Source organism: Corapipo altera, unplaced genomic scaffold (genome assembly GCF_003945725.1).
Source record: "Corapipo altera isolate COAL_440 unplaced genomic scaffold, ASM394572v1 62, whole genome shotgun sequence".
Classification (NCBI taxonomy): Eukaryota; Metazoa; Chordata; class Aves; order Passeriformes; family Pipridae; genus Corapipo; species Corapipo altera.
In genome coordinates, this window is record NW_020884894.1 from 2,754,478 (window position 1) to 2,777,419 (window position 22,942).

At 38.7% G+C, this 22,942-nt stretch overlaps 1 protein-coding gene across 2 annotated transcripts in view; it reads left to right on the forward strand.

Moving 5' to 3' along the window:
- Positions 1-22,942, forward strand: part of SIAH1 (siah E3 ubiquitin protein ligase 1) — a 66,534-nt gene that overhangs the window by 22,300 nt on the left and 21,292 nt on the right. Inside the window, exon 1 of one of the 2 annotated variants that reach the window (XM_027647091.1) lies at positions 22,734-22,887. The exons of the other annotated variant lie outside the window; for it this stretch is intronic. The gene's annotated coding sequence lies outside the window, so the exon portion shown is untranslated. Of the gene's footprint in view, positions 1-22,733; positions 22,888-22,942 lie in introns of those variants that run through there. 2 annotated transcript variants of the gene reach the window in all.

Sequence of the window (22,942 nt, forward strand, 5' to 3'; positions counted from 1 at the left end):
TGATAAGCTGCTTTGCTAGCCTTTTACAAATGTCCAATTTATTTCTTTCAAGAGTGAGTAAATTTGGACCTTTATGACTAAATCAGAGGAGTACCAAGCATCTCCCTTTGAGGTACTAAATAGTACATGAAACAGTAACACTGTCAGGAATCCATGAAAAAAAATCCCTCGATAATCATAATATTTATGTTTTTGCCTATGAGCATTAGTAACCATGAAGGACATCAATATTGTTGATTAGTTAGTGAACAAATTTAATTCCTTAGTTATAGCTGTAACTTCAAAGTGATGGGCCTTCTTGATTGAATTTAAGTTGCATGGTCAAGTCATATTCATTTTGCAATTTATAAACAACATGGGAAGCTGTTCCCATATGTAATAAAAGCCTTTGGGGGAGTGAGGTGGGGAGAGGTCTGACTGAACATGTGCACTCCAGCCTGTGTTAAGCCTCTCTGGCTCTGAGCGTAAATCACTGTAGTCAATTTTCTATCCTGATTCCTTGCAATTTTGTAGTACTTTGAGTCAAGGAAATCAAATAATTGCATTTCAATTTGTAAAATTACGATATGCCAATATCTTACAGGTTATAAGGATTAACTCTGTAAAGTTTTCCAGTTGTAGAAAGTGTTACCTAAGGTTTGGTTAAGCACTGTTACATCCTTGTAAGATGTGCAGTTCATATCCTATGCAGCTGCTTTGACTTAGACACAGCAGACAGGGCACAGATCTTACATGCTCTATCCTACTTCCCCAGTTTTTGGGACTTCATTTCTGGGCATGAATTAGTTCCCAAAACATAACTGTCCATTGCCATTGTGATGATCAAAGATATTTCACCTCTACTCTGGTTTCCCATTCAAAAGGCACAGATATCCTTTATGTTCTCTGTTATATCTAAATAAATTTTTAAATAATTTGGAGCAGTATATGTTTCACAATTGTTCTAAATATTAAATGGTGTAGGTGAGATCCTAAAGGTCAGAGGGATCCTTCAGAGCCAGCTGGTGCATCAGGCCAACTTCTGGCATGTTTGCTCAGATGTGCTGTCTGGCTTTCACTTCTAAAGTTCCAACAGTAGGGGGAATTGTACAATATTTACTAACTGGCAACAAAGAGACAGTATAAAAATGCTCAGAAATCAAACACTAAATATTAATGCAAAGGGCTCTATATTAGGGCTTTTACAATATCTTTAAAACTTATATGATACAGCAATATGGGCATGCAGAACATGGATGCAATACCCATTCCACATGCATCAATTATATGAATATCCCTTGTCATGGATCTTATGGGGGCTTTTCCTTGAGATTTTGTGTACAAAAATAACCAGTCCACATTTCTGAAGCACAGATATACATTCACTTCTTGACAGTCCCTCTGCAATTTTCCATGGCTTGATAGAAAACACAGCCATCAAAGCCAGTGGAAAGGTTGTTCTTGGCCTCCTTCCCAGTTTGTAGTAGGTGAAGGTCCAGGAGACTTTGGTATCCAGATCCCTGGGGGGGGATGTGGGTGCATACATGGACTATATAAACCATAATAAATCACTTCTTTCAAACATAGTTGGTCCTTTTTCTTGGAATCTAAATGATTGAGATTGTGCAGTATTTATTTTGTCTCTTCCTAAATGTTGTATGGAAAAGGAACAGATTCTTCCCTGCCCATTTCCTCTTATGAATTTCAGTATTTTTATTTCTAAGCCTTTTTCAGGTTATTCAGAGGTACAATGGACTAAGTTTCCAAAGTGGTGTAGCCCCTTTTTCACTAATTTTCCAATTATATTTTATAAGAACTCCACCAGTTGTATTGATCAGCATCCACAGCAAAAATCTGCAATACTATGTATGCCACTAACATTTTATTTCCCTAAAGTTAAGGGTAGAAAATGAGAATGTGAACAAGCACCAAACATGAGCTGAAGAAAACAACACCAACTGCTACACTGAGATTTGAATGTGATGGCTGCCTGGCACTGCTACAGTAAAAAAACCCTACAACACTATTGCTGAGAAAGAAAATCAGGAGAGCTGGTTGTGCTTGAACCACTACACATAACGGTGGAAGTTACAACCTTTCTGATTATTTCCTTAAGTACAAATGAAAAAAGAATAAATAGGCAGAGATTCTTTGCAAGTCAGGTCATTTCCAGCTATAGTCTTGCTTCCCTGTGTTTTGCAAAGGTACTTGAATTCCTCAGTTCAGGGGGTTGCCCTAATTATGCAAGTACTTGTTAAGGAAAGACAACACTTCTGTTTACACTGCCGTGACTTTCAGCAAAGGTCACTTGCTTCTATTCAAGTTGTAGCTTTTCATGTAAGGAGGTTGCAGGAGGTCTCTAACTCTGGTCACTGTTAACTAGTAGCCTTGGTTATCTGCCAAGTGCTGAAATTCTTAAACATTTGAGCTTAAACTGTGCAGAATCATGCAAAACAAACAAAGAATTTTGATGCCTACAGACACAGGAGCTGGCTGGATTAGTTCTCACTTCCTTCTCACTACACAAGCCACTGTCATTTTCAGGTTTTATGGAACTTCCTGATTCCAGCACTCCATCCCTGACAGTGAATAAAACAGCATTTAGCACATGATGTCTGAATATCTCAGTGTCTAATTTTAAATATGTTTTTCACTGCCATCTTTGTGTCTCTGTTTTTGTAGTAGCTTAAATGAGGTCAAAGATTTTTGTGCCTACAGTGCAGGCTAATGTATCTGAGTAATCTAGACATCAATTTAATATGAGATTTAGGGAGGATTTCAGTCCCCATTTTGCCTCCAGGCATCCATGGGTTAAAAAAAACCCAAACAACAAAACAAAGAAACCCACAAAACTGATTGAAAGCTGTATTTTGGCTGAGTGCACATTTTAGCAGGCTCCTGATTTATTTATTGTATATGACCTGGCTGTCTGTTGGAGCTGTGGAGATCCTCTGAGTGCTGCAGGAAACCAGCTGGAGAAAATGGGAGGCATTCTGCTGGTCTGAGACAGATGCTGGTATGAGACAGGTGCAGGTGCAGTATTATGGAGGGATCTGTGCAGTGGTTCCTCAGGAGAAAGCACTGTTTGTCCCAGCACCCTTCCCACGTGAGGCTGTTGCTCCCTCCCTTGGCACGTGCCCGGTTGGAGCTCTGCTTTGCCAGGTTTGCTGCAGCCACAGAAAGTTTGTTTCATTTGGCTTTTGTCAATATTAACCCAGAGAAGGCTGACGTTTGCACCACCTTTCTTTTTGAAGCACAGAATCCTTGATTATCCTCTTATGTGTTTTTGAGGTGATGTAATCCCTGTGCTGTTATTTTTCTACATATGAATAGCACTTTCAAAAAAAATCATTATTTCTAAAAGTGGGTTAAGGTATCACTTTAAGATCTTTGCAAGATCTCTCTGTTTGGATGTTTAAATTTAGAAAGCTGTGCTGTCATTAGGAAAAAAAAAATGTTGCTTTTCATCTGCTTTCCCTCTGGCTCCCAGGAGTCAATCTCGATGTAGCAGGCACTGCATTGCCATTTCCTTTTTAAATCTAGGACAGCAAAGCTATGACACTTTTCAAAGTCCCAGTGTCCTTGTTAATATTTCTTTGTGCTGTGAGTGAAGGTAAAGCTTACGCAGGAAGTGTCCTAGTTTCCAGTTCCTAATTCCAGCAGAAAAACTTTAGAAAACAGAAGTTTGACAGCTTCTTGTATTGATATAGATTAAATTGTGTATATTGTAGTATGTAAAAGCTTTGTTCAAGATGGAGGAGATAAAATGAAAAAGTATGAGAGTTTATGATCCACTTGTAAAATATTCTACTGCTACTTTTGAAAGATTTTCAAAGCTTTAAAATCGTTTAACTGAGATACATCTGTCTGGTACACAAGCACTAGAAACTTCTTAATGGCTCTCTAGTACCAGAAAGATATTTCCATATTGGAGTTAATTCAGCAAAAGACCATTAAGATAACAAGGGGATTGTAGTACATGATACAAAAGGAGAGGCTGAGAGAACTTGGTTATTTGAGCCTAGAGAAAAGAAGGTGAAGGGGAAACTTTATTGCTCTCTACATCTCTTTAATGGGAAGGTACAGAAAAGACAGAGCATGACTCTTCCCAGGGGCTGCAGAGCTATAGGATGAGAGACAAAGCATGTAAACTAGAACACAGTAAATTCACTTACATAGGAAGAGAAATGTTTTTACTGTGAGGGTGATCAAACACTGCAACAGAGGACCAGAGAAGTCGTGGGACCCTTGTCCTTGGAGAACTGGACGGGACAAAGCCCTGTTCCAGATCTAACAGCACCTGCTCTGTGCAGGGGATTGGACTGAAGTTGTTCTGTGTTTCTGTGACCGAGCAAAGTTGCTACATTTGATGCTGGTTTTGCCACAAGAGTAGAGCAGTATGACTTTCATACGAAAGCCTAATTATTTTCATAGTTTCTCTGAAAATGGGTGCCTCCAGATGCACGAGCTCTGGTCACACTTCCTTGTCCTCTCCCTTCTTCTCTGTACTCATGCAGCTTTAATAGAAATTGGACAAATAATGCAGGAACAATTGACAGGCTAATACCATAATGCTTTTGCAAAGGGTTTGACCTGGCCAGCAGAGCGTGTTAAAACCCTATTTGTGTGTGACTTTTGGTCCATGGTGAGGAACAGTGGGGTCATCAGTGACAGTGTTTTGAATTCAGCAGAGAAAAGCCCCAATGAGATTTGAGTTTTTAACCACTAATGATAGGAATGTGTGCCTCACACAGAAATTCCTCCTTTCAGCTGTTTTATATTACCCAGTGAAAATTGCTCAGAAGTACAAATATGCACATACACACTTTTTTTTGTGAATTTAATCTTAGCAATGTTTGTAATTGCTGCTGCAGCAGAGACTTAATTCAAAAACTTAAAGTGAATATAAGCAAAATAAGATTCTACATTCTGATCCCTGTGCTCCTGGTTTTATCCACTGTCCAGTCAAACTCAGTTGCTTCCAATACTGCTGTGAGAAGCAAAGCTGGGATACTGATAGTCCTTCCTCATTGACTGCAGTGTGTTTACAACTCATGCTAGAAGGGAAAAAGTTTTGCAAGAGTCTATGCCATTATAGCTATTGCTTTCTGAAATGAAAGATTAATGGCTCTTACTTTCTTCCTATAAATCACTCCTTTTAATTCTTCTCTGGTATAATAATTTTCTTCACCTTTTCTACCACTTGGCAGTAGGGAAGGTTTTGAGCAGTATCTGTAAGCCTGCTGGGGAACCAAATCCTATCAAAGTTTATTGGGAAGAAAACAGAATGGCTCTTGGAAGAATGTTTCTTTATGCATAGTTGGGACATTTTTACTATGGGACAAATGCTGTTTTCCTACATGTTCACTGATCTTGGTGGGACTGCAAGTGTGCTACTGAATTGCTCAGGAGATGATTTTATTGTATTTTGATGTTATCCATATGTGCTGTATATATAAAAGGTTAGGTTCTAGTATCTGTACTACGACTAGACTCTGTCCCTATCCCTGTAAGTTAGGAAGTTGGTATGAGGGTAGAAACAGAAGGAGGAGGAAAGGGTCATCATTTCAGAGTACAGCAGGTATTTAGAAGATGGCAGAAGTATTAAAACGAGAGTGCAAGAAACATATCCCTTTGAAGGGATAGTATCTACATGCCATGCTGCAGGTTTTTGTTTTTCAAAACTAATGTCTGTGAGAGTACTGGCAGTGGGGAAAAAAGACATGGAGCTAATCAGGCAGTCTGGGGGGGGGTTGTCTTTCTTCAGTACACTTTCAAAACAGAGATTGAAAACATCACTGAGTTCCATAAACCAAATGCCCCTCTATGCAATCCTGGTAAATCAGCAGAATTGCATCATGATCTAGTCATCCCTGCAATTTGGACTACATGACATTGAGTTCAAGGTGCTCATATATCAGGGGAATAGATATGTCACCCTCGGATGATACTGGCATGTGGGCTACTTTGCTTCAGGGTCACAAGTTGACATGGAACATTATTTGGAAGGCCTTCCTTGGGAAACTCCCTCCTGAAAAATTGAGTTCAAGAGGAAATATTCATAAATGTGTATACTACAGAGGGACATACTCTGCTGATCTACAAAATGAGAAAAAAAGGGAGATCTATCAATTCCTAAGAAAGAATGTATTGGGAGACTTCCCTTTTGATATTTTTATTTCTGCACATACTAGAATACAAAGATTACTTCTAGATACCTTGTAAAAATTACACAGATGTGCTTTAGAAAGCATATGCTACTACAGAGGTAATCTTAGTATATAACTCTATGCAATATTATATACCATTTATTAGGTGTCATATAAATATCATATATCATATCATATAAATAACTCTTCTTTTAAGCAAACTGTACTGATGTTCCTCCATATGCCAAGGAGAAACAATGTGGCTGAAATGAAAAATTTTAAAGTTTTGAAGGTAATATGTATAGAGTAGGGTCTATTCAGCCAAGATGGTAAGGGGGATGGACAGAGCTTTTGCTGTGATTTGGGACAGAAGCAGGATGGGGGTGTGGCCATGCTCACATACAAGTGATCCCAATGCCCAGGTTATCTCTGTTTCTACACTGTGTTGCTCCTGAAAGCAAAGCAGAGGAAGAAAGTAAGTGTGATTCCACCATCTTTTAACCAGTTTATTTCTTAGGTCAACCAAACCTGTGGTAGGGACTTCTGCTGTGTGTGACCTTTCCCTGATACATAAACTGGAATTGCAGCTTCCTGTGCAAACCTCCATCCCTGTGCACCTATATAATATTGCTGTCTGTGTCAGTGGGCTTTGACCTACCCATACCCTGCATACTGACCTTTTTCACAAGCTGACTATAAAGAAATTAAAGTAGCCTGTGTATTTAGCTCTCCTGGCCCCTTGCATGGGTCAAGATGAGCAGCATGCTAAGCTCAGGTTCTGTGAGGGGAGTGTAGTGCCAGCAGAGCAAGAATGGAGGAAAACATTTAGCAGCAATTGAAGCACAGTTGGCTTATGTATTTCAAGATAAATTAAAGGTCTCTGACAACATTTGGAGGTCCTCTAAGGAGCTCCTAGAATCTCTGAAAAATAAATCTAAGTAAACTTTAGGCTTCAAGCTTCCTCTGCAGTGGACTGTAGAAGTGCAGTGTGTTAAAGATAGCAGGCATTTATTTTCATTGTTCTCATTTTTATCCTGTGTATATCACATTATACAGCTGTCTACATTTGGTGATATGAGCAGAATATATTGAGTATATTTTCTTATCAAGCATTTTATGTGAACATGTTCAATCTCATTGCTAACTTTTAGATTATATTGTTTTCATACTTGCTAGAAAGCATTTAATATGCTGATGGATAAACATCACTGCTCTTCTTAAGTCCTGACTCACAATACAATATCTTGATGGTGTAATAGCGTGGATTAGGACTTAATATTTACTCTGCTTGTCTTTGCAGTTAAATAAGTTTTATGAGTTTCTACCCTCTTTCAGCTGCTGCTCAGGTTGTCATCTTTCACACCACTATCCAGTTGCTACCAAAGTGATAAAAGTGGTTTTTCTCTTATTGTATTTGTGACAGTAAGTGATCAGATGCCACAAGTGCTTGAATTCCAATCAAGTCCAGAGGCTGGACTTGACTGGTTTCACTGCTCACAGAGTGAATGTTTGTTGGTAATCATGTTTTCTTCTCATACCAGCGAAATACCTGATATAAAAACGGTTGGACGAAGTGTGGAAGATAGTTAATATAACTTGCAAATTACTACATAGTATAAGAACTCAGCCTTTCTTTCCTTCTTAATGGACCCAGCCTTGTCAGGGCTAAATCTTCATTAATTATGTAATCTTTGCTAATGAGGCTTCAAAAATATCTAGCCAAATAGTGCAAGATCTTACATAAATAATAGTGAATAATCTGAGATAGCCAACAGTTCATCCTGGTGTGGCAGAAGCTTGATGGAGTGCTGACAAATGGGTAGCAAAAATGACAGACAATGTTTCCAGAAAATGTGAAGTGGTGACATTGTTTTCTATTGTGGATTTGACTCGGAAGATTGGAACTTGACTTCTGGCCTTCATATCCAACACTTGTTGGCAGCATATCACTGTGTAAATAAACCTTTTTAGATCTTTTATTATGGTTAGTTTCCCAGATCATGTCAAAGTACGTGAAATACATGTTAAAATTAAATTACCTTTTATCTTAAGCGGGTTTTATTGTTATTATTTAAATATTCTTCAGTCTGACATATAAAATGAAGAAATATGCTTTTGATAGTGTTATATTTAGTTTAAATAAACACTTGTACTTTCTGTGGGAAACAATGGGAAAGGTTATCTGTATCATAACACAGTTGAATATTTCTGCTTTGTACAGTGCTGTGAGATTAGGTGTTCCTGCATAGCACACTTGAATCTATCCTGGCTTACAGTTTGAACCCTTGATACCCCCTGCCCCGTGTAAAAAGAATACTGGAAAAATACAGAAGAAATAGAAGTTGTATTTTTTGGAAAAGTCAGAATTATGAGAAGTGATTCAGAGGTTTTGATGAGAGATGGGAAGAGAAAGTTCAATTGTAGGCATTTTTTGTACAATGAATTGTAACACAAACAGTGGCAATCTTACAAATTTCCACTATAGAGCAATATGTTAATTACAGCATATGAGGGTGTTCACATATCACTTGACTAATGACAGAAGGACAGAGAGAGAAGGATGATGATTATGACAAATCAATGCAGAGAGTTAAAATAAGAGGATAGCAAGTAATAAAATGCTCACAAAGTCTTTGTCATGATAGATGCTGCTCCCATGTTCCCTTGAAGCTTAACAGAGTATGCCTTTAGTTCCTGTACGTGAGAACTCTGACTCACATTTAAAGATTTATGTTATGGCCATCATGTGTGGGAGGAATTTGTTAGTATGACAAACATCTTCTTTGAAACATAACCCAAGAAGTTGTCAATTTGTCTTGTGAGCTGTTCCATTGTTCCACAATGTAGCCAGAAAACTCTGGATCTGTTAAATTGGAGAGCACTATTCAGTAGAGTGGGAATTGGTTACATTTACCATAATCTCCTCTTCCTGTGTGAGCTGTATGAAAACATTCCCTCCATCCCTTGTGATTAATTTAAAATGTGCAGTATATTTTACCTCTCTAGTAATTAAATTATCTCATACCTTACTGTGGGTGAAATTAGATTTTGGTCACTGGAAAGGAGACCACATTCAGGTTATATGAAGTCCAAAACATTATTTAATAATTTGTAAGTTGTTCAATTGTGTTTTTAAGAGTACTGCTTTCCTGTTTAAATTATGCTCTACGCAAGAGGTGCAGATGCTGTCACTGCTCTCTGTTTCTCAAGTGATGAACCTAATGCAGATTTGCATCACCTTGAACAGAGGTTTTAGACCATATAGACACTGTCTACACTCTGTCCTGCACCGTGTCTTGCTCTAGCTTGGAAAATTCCTTCTAACTTTGTAGATTCTCATACACTATTCTCCAGACTTGCCTGCAAAATCTCCATATAAACATTAGTCAGGTAAAGTGAAGACCTGGATGTTGAAGATGGTTTTGAATTCCTGCTGAATCTATCAGTGGTCCTTTCTGTTTCTTTACAAGTTTTCCTTGTTTTCCTTTTATCTAGTCAGGCTTTTCAGTAAAACACAGAGGAAAAGAGAAGAAAAATACAATGGATTATGCAGTAACCGAGGGAGTTAATTCATAGCCACTTAAATATGTGCTTTAAGATATATTATTCCCCTTCTTATCCTTTACCTCATTCCAATAGAGAATTAAGGGTATGTGCACAGTTAATAAATTAAATTACAGGTAGCAATCTCTTTCCAGTTGAGAGATTCAAAGACTTGAGCAATTAGGCTGCTTGTTAGGCTCAAATCACTAAAGCTATGGAGATTCTAACACAGGCTTTGTTAAAATTCTCCTGAAAATGGAAAAGGTTTAAAGCAGTTATCTTACTCATGTTTCACTAAAGGAATATAATACAATAGAACTTTTCCTGAGGACTATCAACAAGTACCAGGGGAGTTCCTTGAAGATCTGATGCCTGACAAATTGCACCTGTGTTGGTGGAGAACAAAGAGAGTTAATGGCCAAAACTACTGAGGAAAATTGTAAAATAGCTTAACACTTCCAGCTCTCTTTTACCAACTATTGAAACATTTGGGAGATTTTTCATTAATTATAGCTCAGAATGTTGGCAGATACGTGCAGAGAATTATGACAGCAGTTTCCATTCTCTCCATGAAACTTTAAGTAGCATGCAGAGTATCCATACAGCTTATTCTTTACCAATGTACCATCATCAGAGGGAAAAAAAATTATTTTAAATGCATTATATGAATTAATGGGAGAGCCATCTGGCTATAGCTCAGCTTTTCATACTTGGACCCCAGATCTTAATGCTTGTCTGGTGTGTAGACAGTGAAGGGCTGTGCTCCCACAGCATAAACGGGGTACTAATCTTCCCTGCCATTCATATAATTCTAATATCATGGGAATTTCAGGGCCTTTTATAAGCTGTCATCAGTCCAGCGTAAATTTTTATGTAACTCTGTTTATACAGAAGCATAAGCAGATGAAGATGTGCTTCTTTGGAAGATGAAGCTCAGCCCAGACTTTCAGTAAATGAGGAAGGCCTCACACAGTTTCTCCATGAGGCCAGAGATATAAAAGAAGAAATAACCTAATCTTTTCCCAAACCAGAGAGAGGTCTTCTGGCTAAAATGTTCTCTCCTAATGAAGCTCTTTCATACACCAGCCATGAAAATTACTCCTTACAGCCAGCAGAGGAATACAATGAAAGGCAGGAGATGCTCTTCTGTGACTCTGGATATAAAGCAACAAAGAAGAAACGGTAGGACCCAGAGGAAACAGAAGCCATGTCTTACTAAAAAACAGTGGAGAAAAAGCAGTAAGGTTTCTCTGTAAGTAATGTTATATGGCTGATGTGGGCACCTCATGAAAAATGGAATGTGTGTAAGTGAATCTGTGTGTAAGCCAGTGGCGATGCCAGGGGATTCTTCTGTTTAAACTTTTAGCTGGCAAATGTGAAATGCTTTCAAAAACTACATTGAGGATTGATTCTCAGTACTGTAATTCAGTTCTTCTCAACAAATACCAGAGGTCAGCCAGAAAAAAAAAAAGAAAAAAAAAGCTGTATTTCTAAGATTCTGTATCTGCTTCATAGTAAATGAACATATTCTGGTATTTTTCTCTGCTGATGTCTGTCTTGTTAAAATCTGGGATTTTTTTTTCCTAGGCACCAACTTTGAGAACATGATCCCTTTCTGAGATCATATGCTTCTGGTTTGCATATTGCATCAAGCAAATAAGCCCTGCTCCTCCTTAGATCCGTTCACAGCCTCTCTGTTAATGTCTGCCAACTCTCAGTGGTACTGAATGATTAAATCCTTTCTCCAATAACCCTAACACAGTACGGTTGATGCCTTTTTAGTTAGTTTTTACTTAGTTACTCAGTTCAGATTTTCATGTTTTTCTATGCCCCTCCTCATGCTGCAGAAGAAGGTTTTGCACACCTGCAAAACTGTTACTTGCATTGAAATCCCAGAAAACTTTTTATCCCTCTTTTTTTTTCTTTTTTTTTTTTTTTGGTCATGCTTGCAAAACAGGATAAATATCAGAATGACAACACAGTGTAGTACTTCCTATATTGCTTGCTTTTTTTGTTTTGCCACTTTCTTTTGTCCATATTCTCTCCCATCTTATACAAAAGCGTGTGTGGGACAAGAAGTGTCCTCCTAACTTTATATCCACTGAACATCTGGCATACTGAAGCCCTGGCTTATGATTAGGATTCATAAGCACGGTGCATTTAATAAACAAAACATTACCTATGTAATTTAGGCTGGTGCAAAACTGGAATTGATATTGTTAAGACTCCATAAAGGGATCTATGATCAAAGGTGTCTGAAAATCCAATTACATATTCTTACCTAATACACTTTAGTGTCTTTAAATTTGAAGAGGGCAGTTGCAGTTTGTACAGTAGATAGAACTAAATTGAGTCTTCCATCACAAAACTGAGGCAACTGTGTGTGGGCTGAGTATGAAGGCTTTAGCCAGGGGTCTTGCTTGTAGGTAACTTCGTGACATCAGAAGGAATGTCCATGAGCATTCTAATGTCCTGATTGTTCAGAAGTACTCTGTGAATTACGGTCATGAAGAGTTGGATTTTTCATTGTCCTCTTGAGGGAGGATAGTGAATCAAATGTATCAGTCCTTTTATATGCACACATCAAGACAAATATGGCAATTTGGGAAGTGGAGTGGTTATTCCATCTCCTTCCCAGGACACACAGAATCTGCTGATGGGAATAGAGACACAGGATTTCAGGTCCCATTTTGCTTTTCTTGTTAATTGTCTGAATTTAGGGTACCCAAGAATAAGGAAGATTGGTAATGTTTGTATTAAATACGTGCAAAAGGAGATGTATCAGAGTATTCCCAGTTTATGATTGTCTAGGTGAATCTTGGTAGACTGCTAACATGGTGTGATACATACATTACTCATGGTTAATGTTGTAGATAACATAATTCTTTTGATGTAGGAAATAACATCTGTCAGATCTCCAAAACAGCAAATTATATATTTTTTAAATTAGCCTTGTAACTTGTCTGTATGAGTAATAATATGTAGTTACAGCATTTGGCCTAGGCCAGTCTCTACTGGTGAACCAAAAAAACCCCCATGCATACAGCAACTAATCCAAAAGGCAGAGAAACCAGAATTTCTTAGCCTACTGTCTGAAATTAGTTAGTTGTATAGTGGTTCAACTCCCTTAAGTCAGATCATAATATTTACATCTTGATGTCATTGCAACTGCAGTTCAAAACTCAAGGTAAAAATACAAGAAACTGAGAATGTTAGAAAAGTGCCTTTCTCAGACAAAGAATTGGTTGGTTTTTTCCTCCCTTGGCACAAGAGATTATAATCAATAACCTCCCTGCTTAATTTGTATTGATAATGTGTAGAGATTTATCTCCCTTCTAGGATATGGTCTTGTCACCATCCTCTTTGAGGTAAGTGGGTTTGGGGGACAGTATTTTAAATATGGGGACAGTATTTTAAATATTGTTACAGGTTTGACACATGCAAGCTTAGGCTGCTGAGCCTATGTATTTAGCAGTACTGACATAAACAAGCATCCCCCCACCACCCAGTTCCTATTTGTGTTGGTTTCAGTTTATACTCAATAAAATCATGTGGAAAAAAGTTCTGCATAGTAAGAAGGTTTTTGTTATGGTTTCCTTAAGCACCATGTTATAACAAAGTTACAGAACTAGAGAGCTACAAAGATAAATGACATTTAAAATAGTTTGTGAGGATTTATGATAAGCATGTACACAGTTCAGAAGGCCTCTGGCACTACTAAGCCCCAGTGTCTATCCTCTAACTAGATTAAATTCATTTCCATTAGATTTCAGCAGATGCAGTAGCCATGGGTTGTTTTTCATTCCCAAGGGGTACTTTCTCCTTGGTAGAGACTCCAGATACCTTTTTGCTTTTCAGTGTCTAATTGGTAGACAGCAATCAGGAAGGTGACAATAAAACTGAGAGCTTATGGTAAACAACACTTAAAAAAGGAGGAAAAAGTTAAAGTGGACATGGATTAAAGTAGTTTTTTAATGGACTTCACAACTAAGGAGAAAAAGGGAGGTATGCAACTCTGAAAAACACAATGCACAGTTCGAAAATTTGAACCTAGTGGAATAAAACAATAGTGGGAAAAAACCAATTTAAGACAGAGCAGTCATTGTAAAAGGAAGCTAAATTGTCAAAAAAAATTGAAATGAGGAGGGGAGGCAGATTTAGTAGTTGGAGTCAAGAAGTTCTTTCCTGTTTTTCAGGAATATTCTGAAATTTATCTCTGTCTCAAAAAAACCTCCGCAAGAAAACCCTCAAACTTTGGATGCAGCACTGTAGGAACTCTACAGTCAATGATGAGGAGAAATTTGATAGGGTAAAATAGTTGAATTTTCTGAATGAACTCTAATTCCTTGCTAAAAGAAGTTTTACAGCTGCTTTGATGTGCAGCTGGAGAAGATTCTGCTTTGGTTAGTTACCAGGATAGGTCACATTCCAGGACTTCCCATTGTAATACGCTTCTAAGGACTATTTATTGTAAGCTCTAGGATGAAATTTATTGATTGTGAAAATTATTGTCTGTAATGCGATGACTAAAGGGAGAGACATGTTTGTTGAAACTATTGGAGTCACTTCGTTTGAGATTTGTCCCTGAATAGCCTAGTTTAGAATTCATACAGAGATGATTGATTTTATTGCTGTGCAGTAGATTTCCCTACCACCCATCCAAACTGTCTGAATGTGTAGGATGCCCAACAGCAAGAATAGTTCTGCAGCCAGAAATTCCTGTGTTCTGGAGCTTAAGTTCTGAACAAACTAGGGATTTTTCCATTAGCACTCTTAAGGCAGCACATGTTACAATAATATGTTAAAGATCTGTAATGTGGCAGACCTCTACTTGATATGATACAGCTGCAATGGCACATTATTTAAAAGAAGAAGGTGCTGTTGCAGGCTTCCCTAATACTGTATATAAGGCCAGGCAGGCAGACAGGGTTGCAGTATTTTATCATGTCTTGAAGTGCCTCCCTGGGGTGTGCCTGTTGGAATCCAGTCCTGTCTGCAAGGTCCCTGTGGTAATGGCTGCACTGTGCAGTGTTCTCCTCATCCCCACTGGGCCAGCCAGGGCAGAATTTGCTCCATAATTATGAAAAAGGATGTGTGTTTCACTGTGCAGATGTTCAAATGATGTACTTGCTTTCTTCCATTTAGAGAGAAATAAACTTTTTAGCAGTATCACAGTGAACACAGGCACAGCTTGCAAAGGATTTCTGTTTAATATCTTATTGAATGTTGTTACCATGTCACCCAAAAATACTTTGGAAGATGATATCTTTATGCAGCTGACAAGCTATAAATTTTCTCTCAGGCAGCTCTGCAAATGTGTGATCTTTCCAAGAGCTTTTCATTTTAAGCAAATGTGCAAAATAATCAAAGCAAGTATGGATTTATTTATAACTACCTCAGAATTTTACATTTAATTTTGGGCTTACTTTGGTGTATATGCTTAATGTTTAATGAATCGAGTCTAATAATTTTACAAAAGTGTCTTTTACCTTGGCCAGGGAGCTGTCCTCTCCACACAACTGAGAGAAATGAAAAAAGAAAAAAAACCAAACAACCTATCCCCAACAAAAAATAACAAGAATTAAAAACCCAACATCTTCAGCAGAGAGAATTATGGTGACATTATTGATGGTCAGTGTCACCATCCTAATTGAGATGGTGAACCTATTCTTGTCATATTACATTTTTTTTAATTATCCTGTTGCAAACCAGACTGTGTTTTAATTCTTTTTTTTTTCTCTTATAACACTGTTATAACAACCTCGTTGAGTAAAAGGAAGCCTCAAAAGCTTTCCTGTGCAGCACCAGCAGTCTATGGGGAGGCTGGAAACAGAGGTGCTACAATGGTAAATGACACTACAGTAGGAAGGAAAAAAGATGTGTGCAGTATGAATTAGGCATTTATATCAAATAACATTATAATGCCTCAAGCTTTCTCTGTACTCAGGTGTGAAAACCAGAACATTATCATTTGTAATTTTCCCTCTTCTCTGGTAAATCAGAAGTGTCAGGGATAATGCATGTAATCAGATTTCTCTGTGGCCAACAGCTTCTTCTGTGCTTCACCCACTCCAATTTTATAATCCTCAGTACACTCTGTGGTGTCTGCTCAGACTATCTCCCAGTAAAATTAACAGGAATGTTGAATGACAAAGGATCCCTGATAATAAATATCCCTACTTTGCACTTTTCCCAGAACACCTAATGTGTTATATTTATCCAGTACATTTGCTGATGTATTTCTGGTGAGAAGTCTCTGTTGACATTGATAATGCTTTTAAAATGTATTTTAAACAGAAATAGAAATGTAAGTAAAGTTAACCCTTACTGTACTATATGATCTTGCTGCATTTGTATCTTGGTGACCACCAGAACTTTGCTGAAAAATTACTAACAGGAAATTCAAAACTCTCCAATCCCCCTTCATTGAAAGCTGAATGCAAACCTTTCTTCTTTGTCCAGGCTTCCCCATGGTAGTGCTCCCATTCTTACTGATTCATGCAGAAAATGAAAACCAGGAGACTTTTTGTCCCTGTTTGTATGGATAGAGGAAGAAAAGAGGGTAAAAAAGACTGGAAGCATGACCATTTTCTTTGGAGGTGTTCTCAAAATGGTCTTTTTTCTGGCAAATGTTTGTGCCTGTGCTCAGTCACGGGCTGTCAATAAGTAAAGGCTGAAGAGGAGAACAATGGAACATTTATGTGTGCTGAGAGAGCTAGAACAGTAAGAACTGGGAGACGTGGCAGGATCTGAGCAAGGTGTTAATCATGTGCCTTGGGAGGCTGGTTGCAAGTACAGAAATGGGGATTAGTGTGTGTTTTCTCATCAGAAAACTTGAAGAGAAGCCATGAGGCTCTGTCAGAGGTATTTCACAAAAGCAAAAAAAGGGATTTGTAAGCAAGGAAAGTGATGCCACTTTCTTTTTCTCTCCAGTATGTTCAAGGCAACTATTTCATAAATCAATAGGGTTATGACAAAGACATACCTAAATCCTATACAGGTCTCTTTCTGACTGAAACATTTTAGGAAGGCTCCAAACATTGGCTGTTTGCCTGAACTGTGAGTAACTATATAATGGAACAACCTGTAAGAATTTAGAGAAAAACTACCTTTAATGTGCTTGGTATGTGACTATACATCTTGAAAACTAACTTATTTGTGCCAGCTACAGGTGTTTGCATACCCTGTTTGCTGTTTGTTTCTGGATTAAACTAGAGATGTGTTGAGTTCAGTTCAGAACTTTCTGTATAATGATTAGGCTTTAGCTGGCACCTGATTGTTTGTATATAGAGATTATCTGTCAAACAAAATCAGATCTGGTAATAGTCTCAGACTTAAAACAACAACAAAAATGCACAAAACCCCCAACCTGTTTAATGGATGACTTACTGCTTTATATTGTTTCTAATTACCTAGGACTGTCCAGTATTGTTGTTCTTCATGGTATGGTGTAAGAATAATGTCTTCCACCCAGGCATAAGCTCCCAAAAACCTTGACAAAAGAAAGCCCTCAAAAAACACTTGTTCAGCCTTACAGACATGAAAATTTCAAAACTGGAAAAGTTATTGTCTGTGTTACAAATTATTTTAAAATCAGGTTTACATCCTGTAGTTCACTTAGTGAATCGACTTGTAGTAATTAAGTTATTTCTATATAATATCATGTGCTACAGGACCATATAATTTTTCCAATGTGATACCATTTTATTTATGGTATATAATTATATGCTATATAATTACACATCTCATTTTTCACTCAGAAGGAGTTAAATGAAGACAGCATATAAGACCTGGATGATTCAGGATATTTTAATTGCTTTTAAAGGCTTTTAAATTTAGTTAACTGGAATCTAAAGTAGGTCAGGGCTGATTGGAATTGTATTTTGTCTAATGACTAGGTATAGATTCTTGCAAAATAACCTGATGGTCCTAAGCCTCTCCTTGGATTCATGCTGATCCTCAGGAGGACAGTGCTTGTGCTGGCTCTTTCTGTGGCTGAGAGTGTACTACTTCTGTCTTGAAAACCAGAGCTTGTTCTAAAACAGAATTTAGATTAATTACTTCACCCACATTGGTACACAGTCACTTGCTTCCCTCCTAAAACTGCAGGGTAAAAATTGCCTAGAAATATGCTGATCATAACTATTTCTGTGGAGCTCTGTGACCCATCAGATTTGCTAGCAGGCCTGCAGTCAACTGACAGATTATTAAAATGTGTTTTTTAAATAATTGCTGCATAAAGAAAAAATACATGCAGCCTAATCCTGTGATTGCTGTATGCTTGGATACCTACAAAATGTTAGGGTGCCAGCCTTTATCAGGAGGGGAAGAAGGCATTAACTTCTGTAGTGCTTCTGAAGAATTAATTCTTTTGGGATTGCCTAAAATCTCCAGTTCTAAAGAGGCTTCTGCAATGTGTTTATATGATTTAAAGGGTAACAAGGCACATTTTCCTGCCCAGAATAACTTTAAAAAAAATAATTTAGAATCTTTTTCACTTTAAAAAGATTCTTTTTGTTTGTGTCCACTGTTAAACTAAAAATGCTTTTGTTTTCCTAATCTTTCTGTGAAGTCTGTCTTCTACCTTTTCTTTCAGTTTCAACTTCTGATAAATCCTGAAAAAGAACATATGTGGTAAATAAATCAGATGCATGAAAGTCAAACAGAAGTGGAAAATGTTCCCTATAAAATAACTGAGATAGTTAAATCAGTCAATTATGATAATTACAAAATACAGAATATCAGTCTGATGTTTGTCAGGCTGGCTGTCTTTTAATTTTTTGAAGACTTAGTACATAGCTACACTATAATTAATAATAGAATGTAGCATATCGTTTCTATGAGTATATCCAATGAACTCAACTGGTACATCAGGACCAGCAAATCCAACCAGTCTAACACATTAGCTTTAAAATGAAATATTTATTATTTTGAACGTTTTGAATTCCATTTTGCGTTCTGAAACTTTAGCTCTTACTTTTGAAAGTTTTGCTTGTTCACTTATTTTAGTGGAAACCAAATTTGAGGAAATTGCTTGAATATTGCCGATGTTAAAGGCAGCACTGCAGGGAAAAATCCCCCAGCTCTTTGTCACGTGAAGTATTATCAGTGAAATTACAGGAGTCAGCAACCCCGTGTGTGTACGAGGCTGTGCAGGTTAGGAGTGGGATATCACACCTATTTCAGAGAATCTCTTTGCTTTCTTGCAAACTAGGTTTAGTTCAGCATGTTATATAAGAAGAGATTCAGCACATCCAAAGTTGCTTTCTTATGGAATTCTTGTTAGCTCAGAATTTGGTTCCTATGCAGACTGTGTGGTTCAAGCAGACATATGAAACAGCTATAGATGCTTCTCTGAAAAACTAAGATTATTTTTTAATGAGCTGCTTTAAGTAGTCATGCTGTTCTTTCACTTTCTTGCTGCCAGAAGATCCCTAAATAAACTGTTTGGGAATACAGATGTTTAGCAGCCTAGGCAGTGATGAATATAAATTAAAAAAACCAAACTCACCCTACTGCAGAATGAAGAGATCAGTAGAGATCCGACGTGTCCTTTTGTAACTTGTGTAATCACTAATTTTTAATTAGTGTACTATTACCTTCAGATACTTCATTTACTCAAGTCTCAAAATGTGTGTTTTGTTGGACACCAATTTTCTTAAGGGCTCAGTGGTCTCATTTCAATATATAAAAAAAGTACTTAGGAAAGGATACTGGGTAAAAATTAATTCATTACTTTTAGAGACTTTATAAGTAGGAAAATCACTTAAGCATGTGTATTTTTTCTACCTTCAGTGTTGTTACAGACAATCTTAGAAATGAATTTATGTTTGGGTGCTTTGCTGAGGGAGTAGGTACTTAGCTCATAGGATTGAGTGTTACTTTGAATGATCACAGCAGTGTTTTTGCCTAAGAAACCAGATCCAGACACGATATTTGATAGCAAATTTATCCATTGATAATCATATTTCTTCATCTCAAGAGAATGCTGCTATGTGTTGCTAATACTTTCTTCATTTGTAAAACAAAAAATATGTTTTACAGAAACATAAAATAACCATCAATGACTTTTCACATAAAAATTCGTGTACATTATAATAATATATTAACTTTGTAAAATACTACAGTAACTTATATAAACAGTGGGAATCAATTTATCTCTTTCACTAAATGAATGTGAAATAATAGGACTTTTAAGGAAGAGGATACTGTCTAAATTTTAGAGGAGAAAAAAAGTATTTTATTGCATAAAATGAAACTGAAGACCTACAGACGTTATTGTCTAGCAAGGAAACACAGTAATCCCATTAAACTATAGGCCTACATCCCTATATAACATCAATGACAGTAGTATTATATACTTCCATAGTTACAGTAGGTACTTTTCCTAGTAACCAGTGCATACAAAAATAATGTGAATAAAAAAATAATCAGTAAAACTTGATGTTAAAATGCTTAACTTTGGTTTAAAATTATTATGTTAACAGATACTGCTAATTTAATGGCACCTCCACAGTGAGCCTTTATTACTCATCATTTAAAAGGGGCTCGGTTGGAGTGCTGTGTCCAGTTGCCAGAACTATGGTAAAAAAAGAATAAAAGGAGCAGTTGCAGAGTATGCAGAGAGAAAAGAAAAGAATGATCAGAGGTCTTGCAGTGCTAACCTGTAGACGGAAAGAAATTTATGTAATTTACTGAAGATTAAAGTCATCAAAAACTGAGAAATGGAAAAAAGATGTTCCTGTGTTCACTGAAGTGTTTCAAGAATGAGCTGAAATTATAATGGGAGATTTAGATTATAATGTAATGATATATATGAATGACTTTTATGAGCTGTTTATACAAACTTCTGGTAGAAATAACAAAGGTATAGCTGATCCTACCTTGGAGCAGGAACACGGATTAGATGATGCCTTAAAGTGTCTTTGAGATCTTTTAGCCCTCATTTCCTACAGTAATGAAGTTTGTGCCTCATGCTATGGGGTCTATTCCAGTCAGGCCTCTCCACCAACTCTTGACCCTGTGGGTGAATGACACCCCAGTCTGAGGGAGGAATGAGTCTCAAAGACTCTGCAGTTCCTGTAACTTTACAAGGAAGTGTAATGATTAATAATGGAGGAAAACTGAGATAAGTGGTCCTTCTGATGGGAGGAGGGAAAGGTGACTGGTCTGGAGAGCTGGAAGGTATGAGCTGGGTCATGGAGCAGTGGGTGGAACACAGCTGGGAAGGAGCTGTGCTGGGTGTTCCCTCTGGGCCACCTCCAGTTACAGGGATGAGCGAGCTGAGGTGCTGCAAAGGGTTCAGGCAGGTGAGCAAGCTGGAGGCATTTCAGAGCTAGCAGGGACGTGGGAGTGAATTGGGAGGTTCCAGTGGTGAGGTCAGAGAGAAGAAAAACCCACCAGAAACTAGGTTTAATTACATTCACTGCCCAAGAAACTAGTTTCTACCCAGGGAAAAGCAAATGCTTAGTAATGTTGACCAACTAGCAACACATTGATCTGATACAGGACTGCGAGACTGTCACTTGCCTCTTTTTAGCAAAAGGTTAGTGTGTGTTCCCAGGATCAAAGTGTTAACCACAGAGATGCTTTGTAGAGACCACACAGATTACCGGAACTGATGAGCATTCTGGTTCTCTAAAAATACTAACTGCTACTATTATAGATACTTTTTTCCTTGTTCTCTATAGGATACTACCTTTTTTGAAGTTTCCACCGTTGAATAGACTTCCATATGTTTAAAAATACATCAAATGATTAGCCCTACTCTGTACTAAAATTGAAGGTGGGGAAAAAATTTAATATTGAGAATATGTTGCTTCAGGACTGTGCCCTTCCTATCCAGGACAAAAATAGTACCTTACTTAATCATATCTCTTTAAGTATTCAATAAGTCAGCCCAACTGTGAGTTGGCAGTCACTGCCAGTGCATCACTCCCCATGAATACTTAAAGGAAAAGGCTCAATAATCACTGCATAGCTACAAGGTGTGCAGGGAGAAATTACGTGCAAAGTTAAACTCCTGTAATTGCCATCCTTTGACAATAAATAATTGATATTATCCATACTTGGGGGGATTCTTAAAGAGTGGTTTTGGTACATATTGCATTGCATCACTACAGTGATGTATTTTTTAGAATCTGCCTTAAAACTAATCACAAAAATCTCTGAAGAGCAGACTTGGCAGATTCAACGTAGCAATGTTATACAAAAAGAAGTGCTTTACTGGTCATCAAAAGGAATGAGGAGGATACTGAGAACCATCTGGATAATCAGTTAAACTGGCCAAGAAAATGCTTCAGTCATTCAAAAAAATGGAAATAAGATAGCAAACACATATTTTTAAATATTTTACTGAAAATAAACAAGTGTCTCTCCTCTGGCAAACCTCTGAATAGCTTCTGCAGATGAACAGGGTCCTAATCCAACAAAGTATATGTAAGCACACCAGTAATTACACTTATTCCATCCAGTTTATGTGCTGAAACTTAGGTATGTATTTAGGGCACTGCTGGACGGGGACCCAACCCGAACGATGCACAGTCTGTGCAGAGCCCGGAGGAGGGGTTTGTTTTCAGCAGTCCATTAAACCTTGTGCTGGACGGTACCGGCCTCTCTCAGAGAGGCCACTTTGCGGTTTGTTTTTTTTTTATTTTTTAAAACAGAACTACGAGTCCCCGTGACAGAGCCCGCGTGGCCCCCGAGGCCCCGGCCCTGCGGATGCCGGTGGGTCCCCACACCCGCTCCCAGCGCCGAGCACGGGGCGGCCGCTGCCCGGGGCGGGCTGGCTGAGAGGGCTCCGGGTGACCCCGCGGCGGCGCAGGTGAGCGGCGGCTCTGCCGGGGCTCGGGGGCCGGCTGGGATCCCGTGGGATCGCGGATCATTCCCGCAGCATTCCCGGGGGGCAGCGCGGCCTTTGTTCCCGGGCCGGGCGCGGGGCAGAGCGCGGCCCGCGCGTGCGCGGTGGGTGGCGGGAGCGCGCCTCGGGAGCGCGCTCGCGCGGAGGCGGCACCGGCGGGATCGGGATCGCTCGGGCGCAGCCGGCGCGTGCCCGCGGCCGAGGGAGCGAGCGAGGGGAGGGAGCGCGCGCTGGGCTCGGGCCGCGCACGGAGCGTCTCGGCCGGAGCGGCGCAGAGAGTCGGCCCCGCACGGAGCCCGCGCCCATCGGGGGAGCCAAGGCCGCCTCAGCGGGTCCCGCCCTGCCCGGCGCACACAGGTGAGCGCGGCCCCACCGGGGAGCCCGAGCGGGCCGCGGGGGCGGCGGGAGCGGC